A 6,000-nucleotide genomic window follows, 5' to 3' on the forward strand; every position below is an offset into this window, starting at 1 on the left:
GCCAAGCTGTTCCCACAGGGTTGGGACTGAGGGCTCCCTCCTCATCCGGCGGTCAAAGCCTGGGCGTGGCCAATGCTGAGACCCTCGCTGTCCCACCAGTGAGTCCCTCGAGTTCTGCCCCCTCAGGCTGTCAGCCCTGGTAGGGGACGCAGAAGGGGTCAGTGAGAGGGGTCACGGTGGGCCCTCCTCTACCCCCTGATGAGCCCCTCCCTGCCTGCCCCTGAGCACTTGTATTGGTGCCAAGTCTCACGCTGGCTGAGGCTCCCCCTGCACCCTAGTCCCAGGGTCTGGCTCTGCCATCAGGAAGTGCAGGCAGCAAAACTGCTGACTGCTCCTGAGGCCGATGGCCAAGCCAGCCTGACCGCACCCATGCCTCAGCAAGCAGAGATCTGCCCCCAAAACTTTGACAGCAAAAGGGAGGAACAACGCGAGGCCCAGGCTCCTGAGGAGCCTGGCTAGGTCAATAGGTACAGTCCTCCACCATCTTCCCTAAAGTTTTCATCCCAAGGCCCCCATCCCACATCCCAACACAGATCCCTTCTCTGTTCCCCTCACACCACTGCAGCCCAGGGGCTCCAGCTCGTCCTCTCTGCCCTTTCCACCTGACCACCTTCCTGACACCCAGACTTCCCTCAGCACTCCGTGTGCCCTTCCCAGGCTGCCCTGCACCCCATGCCCCTTGGGCCCTGGTGCACTTTCATGCAGTAACTATGGGCCCCCAGCTAGAACCTCAGCCCCATCTTCTGTCCACCTCATGGTTCTGGGCCCTGGGGACCCTTCTGGCCACTTCACTGGAGCCTCCAGCCAGTCGCTGTGCGGTTGAAGTTCTTGGGCTGGGGGTTCAGTTCCAGGATGGAGCAGACTGTGGGAGGGGCCCGGGTGGCCTCCTGCAGCTTCCGGGCGTTGAAACGAGGCCGGTACAGGAAGGGCAGGCGAGTGAGGCCGGCTGGGGTGCGCTCCCCACCGCTGGGCCCCGTCAGGCGCCCTCGGGCCTCCACCACCGACATGTGGTACAGCACAGCATCCCACATCCTGGAGGCCCGGGAGGCGGGGGCCCGGGGCACTACAGGGGTGGGCGCCTCCTGCTTTGTGGGGGCGGGTACCTCCGGCTTCAGGCTCTGCCGTGGCCCTGGGCACGGAGGCTCCGGGGCCTCCTCCAGCAGCTGCTTCTTGAGCCGCGTCCAGCCACTGAGCCGGGGCTTGGGTGCAACTTTGGGGACAGGGCATGGGTGAGGGCCTGATGCTGGGGTAGGGGATGAGGCCCAGGTGGGGCTGGACACTCTCTCGGCCTCAGCGGCAGGGCCAGCCATTGGGGGCTCCTCCAGTTGCTCTCCGCCAGGGCCCACGGGGGCCAGGTTGTGTGGTGAGGACTCCAGCGAGCGGCAGGTCGGGGCTATGGGCACCACAACCCTGGCACTAGCCTCTCTGGGCACCGAGGCATGGAAGCTGGGTGGCGGCCGTGGTACAGGGGGCTCCTCAGGCCAGGGACTGGCAGCCTGGGCTGTGGTGGGCAGCGGGCGGATGTGAGCCACTGGGACCAGGGGCTGGGCCCTGGGGAGACAAGGGGTGGCATCTCCGTCCTGGCTGTTGGATCCCCCTTCTGGGGCTGTCCTGGGGGGCTCAGGGGTCCCGTCATGTGGGGATGGTGCCAGCTGGATGTGCACCTGGGTGATGTGGGTGCCCCCAGCCACAGGGGCTGAGTCAGGGACGAAGCCACTGGGGGGCCGGGCAGGTTCTGGGGCTGGGGCTACAACCTGGGGCCCCGTGGCCTTGTGAACAGCTAGAATCCTGCGCTGGGTGAGGCCGACAGAGAACGTGAACTTCTGCAGGGGTGACGCCATGTGGTGGATGGTGGGGGTGTGTGGGGAGCGGGGTAGGGCAGCCACTGTGCGGGGAGCCTCAGTGGGGTGTGGGGCTTCAGGAAGGCGTGGGGCTTCGGCGGGGTGTGGGCCCTCAACAGCGTGCAGGGCTGTGACCTCCTGGTCGTGGCTGGCCTCACTCACGGGGGACAGGGAGGTGCGGAAGGCCCCGGGTGGGGCGAGGTGCGCACCCCCCATCATCTTCTTCCGGGCTGCCTTCCTCAGGAGCTTCTGCAAACGCAGGTTGTCCTTCCCTGGCTTGGGCAGCAGGGGCGGTGGGGGTCCAGGCGTTCCCTGGAGGCTCGGACCACCCACCTCAGGTGCCATCGACGTGGCTGAGATGAGCATGGCTGTGTCCTAGGGTGGGAGGGACAGTAGTCAGGCCAGCCCTCCTCCCTCCCGAGGTGGGAGGCCTGTGCCTCCTGTGATCCAGGGAGGACCCGGGGCCAGGGCTGTGGAGGCCTGAGTATTCTGCTTCCTAAGCACCCAGAACCTGCCGGGGGTGTCCTAAGCTCGACTGTGCCTTGGGGACTTTGGGGTGGCCCGACCATCACCCTAGTGTAGAAATGAGGCCACAGAGGCCGAGTCCCTCCAGGGATGGGGCTAGAACCTGCCTCCAGGTCTCTGTCCCCCATGCCACCCCAGCACAAAGCAGGCCCCAAATACACAGCCTGGGTCAGGCCACAGTGCCATGTGGGCTGGGGTGGGAGGCGTGGGTGAGCCCCAAGTGACAGGCATGCCCCTGGCCAGCTGCTGGCCGGGCCCACGGCTGGAAGAGCGGCTGCCCACAGACACGTGAGGGGCGCCCCGTTGTCGCCGGCCCGACCACAGGCGCGTCCGCTGCGAGCCAGCGGTGAGGGGTGGCGGCCAAGAGGCTCGGGAAAGCTGAGGCTGCATCATCAGAGGTAGATCGGCAGGAAGGTGGGAGCAGTTTTCGCTGAGCTATGCTAAATGGGATATTCCCGCAGACCTCCTGTCTGGGGTGGTCCGGCCAAGCCGCCCACCCTGGTTTCTGGGCACCACGTGTTTGCAAGGACATTGACAAATGGCATCTGGGCCGAGCCAGAGGCTGTTTGGTTTGGGGAAGGAGGAGTCCTGGGGGCTGCTACTGGTGGGGGCTGGCTCTGCCAAGGCAAGAACAGAGCTGCTGGAGGGGTGGGGGCGGAAGGAGCCTGCCCAGGACCTACTCTCAGCTGCTGGTCTCCTCTGGATGACGGGACGGCAGGAACCACGAGAACCCCAGTTCTAGCCCCCAGGGTGGGCAGGCTGCTGGGCGGGCAGGCTGCCTTCCCTCCACCTGGAGTCAGGTCTCCAGCCAGAGGTCCTGACCCAGGGCACAAGTGCTCACACCGGGAAGCAGGCCTCTGAGGCAGGACGTCTTCTCCCGTGGTGGAGTGGGAGTGTGGGCAGGGCAGGGAGGCCAGCAACGAGAGGCTCAGGGAGCAGGCTCTGTGGGCTTGCAGGAGGCAGGTCTGTGGCCCCTCCCTGGACCCTAGTCTAATGCCCCCTGCACCCCATGCCTATGTTCCAGCTTCCTGGGTCTGCAGGTCCAGACGGGCGACACCCTCCATGTACCCAGGGGAGATCCCAGCCAGACACCTGCACCCCCGCCCTCGCTAAGAAGTTGCTTCCTGTTGCCAGCATGACCTACCCTCGCCTCTTTGACGCCCCCCGCTGCCACCTCCTTTTGCTCCTGGACCCTTTAACCTCTCTGCCCTTCCACTCTTGACCCCAACCACCCCCCGCCAGCTCTGCTTCTCATTACTTGGGGGAGGAAAGAAACTCCTGATCGTTGGCCAAAGGAACTTACCCCTGGAGAGGCCAAGTACCTTCTAGGAAGTTAGGAGGTTGAGGCACAGCCCTGTGCAGAGAGGGCGGGTCACCCCCCAGATCCAAGGGGAAACTGCAGGTCAAGGACTGGTAACGACCATGCAGGAAGCTTGATGTTGCACCCCCCTGCACTCTGCTTGCCACCCCCCACCCCGCCATTTTGTATAATAAAGCTCCCTGAGTATTCTCGTGTGCTGGCTGTCTTGTACTCACTAAGGGGGCAGGGCTGGCCAGGATGGAAAGGTTGGGCCAGTGGCCAGCCCATTCCCACACTGCATAGCATTCTGTGGCCTCTGGGTTCAGGCAGTCTGACCTGTCTCATGGCCTTTGCAGTGTAAGCCTCCAGGACATAAGCTCTCTGGTGGCCTAAGTCAGAGCACACACAATGGGTGGGGTCCAGGCTTCCTTTTCCAGAATGTCTGTGATATCCCTACCCCCACCATGACTAGCCCAATATAAACTTCTGTGCCCTGACTATGCACCCACTGAGGGCAAGATCCACCTCGGAGCCTCCCCCAACACGACCCAGGAGGTGCTCAGTGAAGGTTTGGTAAACAGACAAATGGGTGGATGGGTGGGTGGATGGATGAATGGGCAGGTGGGTGGATGAATGGATAGATGAATAGATGAATGGATGGATGAGTGGACAGATAGGTGGGTGAATGGATGGGTAGGTGGGTGAGTGGATGAATGGCTGGGTGGGCGAGTGGAGGGATGGGTGACTGGATGAATAGGGGATGGATGAATGGATAGAGGGATGTATGGATGAATGAATGGGTAAGCAGGTGGGTGGATGGATGGATTGATGGATGAATGAGTGGGTGAATAGGTGAGTGAATGGATGGGTGGGTGAGAGGATGGCTGGCTGACTGGCTGACTGGCTGGCTGGCTGGATGGATAGATGGATGGATGGGTTAGTGAATGGATAGGAAGATGGATGAATGGAGGGATGTCTGAGTGGATGGGTAGATGAGTGGATGAATGGATGAAAGGATGGCTGGATGAATGGACAGAGTGAGGGAGGGAGGGATGGAGGGAGGGATGAGTGAGTGGATGGGTAGGTGGGTGGGTGGATGGATGGATGGAAGGAAGGAGGGATAAATGAAGGGATAGGTATGTGGTTGGATGGAAGGATAGGTGGATGCATTGGAGGGATTGATGAATGAAGGGATGGATGCATGGATGGGTAGATGGATGGACGGATGCATGAAGGGATGGATGAGTGGATGGACAGATGGATGGATGGATGAATAGGTGGATGGATGATGGAGGGATGGATGTGTGGGTGGGTAGATGAATGGATGGATGAAAGGATGGATGGATAGATAGGTGAGTGAGTGAATGGATACGTGGATGGATGAATGGAGGGATGGATGAGTGGATGGTTAGATGGGTGGGTGGATGGATGGGTGAAGGGATGGATGCCTGGATGGACAGAGGGAGGGAAGGATGGATGGAAGAAGGGATGAATGAGTGGATGGGTAAGTGAGTGGGTGGATGGATGGATGAGTGGATGTGTGGATGGATGGATGGAGGGAAGGAGGGATGGATGGAGGGTGGGTGGATGAAGGGATGGAGGGAGGGATGGATGGATGCATGAATGGGTAGATGGATGGATGAAGAGATGGATGGATGGATGGATGGATGGATGGATGGATAGATAGATAGATAGATAGATAGGTGGGTGGATGAATGGATGGATAGACTAATGATGGATGGACAGATGGCGGGAGGGATGAATGAAATGGAGGGATAAATGAGTGGATGGGTAGGTGATGTATGGGTGAATGATGGGATGGACAGACAGAGGAATGGATGATGGAAGAGAAGGAGGGAGGAAAGAAGGAAAGGAAGTAGTGAAAGTGAGAGTGAATGCATGGGAATGAATAGATGGGCCAACATGAATAGTTGTCCATGGATGGCCAACTGTGAAACAGCAGACAGCCTGGGGACACCCTCCCTCCTGTCCCTCCTCTCCCAGGTCCTGCACTGGGGCCTGACACTCAGCCCTGCAGCCCTCAGTGTCTGGGAAACCCCTTTGAGGAGCAGGCCCCCCAAACTCTGATGTTCTGGACTTCACTTTGCCATTCTCTTGGCTCCTCACAGCCACTATTTTCTGAAGGCTTCATGTCAAACCCTGCTTGTCTCATGAATACGCACAGTTCGGAAAAGCAAAACCTCAACAGAGCCACCACCCACGCAAGGGAGGTGATGTGCCCCACCCTTTCTCAGATGCCCCAGACACTGAGAGAGCATCCAGGCCACCTTGCCCTGCTGGGGAACCACCCGGTGACAGCACTCCCTTCCTTTC

The 6,000-nt window shown here is 60.6% G+C and overlaps 1 protein-coding gene across 5 annotated transcripts in view; it reads left to right on the top strand.

Annotated features, from left to right (window-relative positions):
* Nucleotides 1-3,878, top strand: part of LSP1 (lymphocyte specific protein 1) — a 40,073-nt gene extending 36,195 nt beyond the window's left edge. For all 5 annotated transcript variants that reach the window (XM_010382035.2, XM_030917572.1, XM_010382037.2 and 2 more), the window contains one exon: nucleotides 3,391-3,878. The gene's annotated coding sequence lies outside the window, so the exon portion shown is untranslated. The remainder of the gene's footprint in view (nucleotides 1-3,390) is intronic.
* The last annotated feature ends 2,122 nt before the right edge of the window (nucleotides 3,879-6,000 follow it).

The sequence above is a fragment of the Rhinopithecus roxellana genome, chromosome 15 (genome assembly GCF_007565055.1).
Source record: "Rhinopithecus roxellana isolate Shanxi Qingling chromosome 15, ASM756505v1, whole genome shotgun sequence".
Lineage (NCBI taxonomy): Eukaryota > Metazoa > Chordata > Mammalia > Primates > Cercopithecidae > Rhinopithecus > Rhinopithecus roxellana.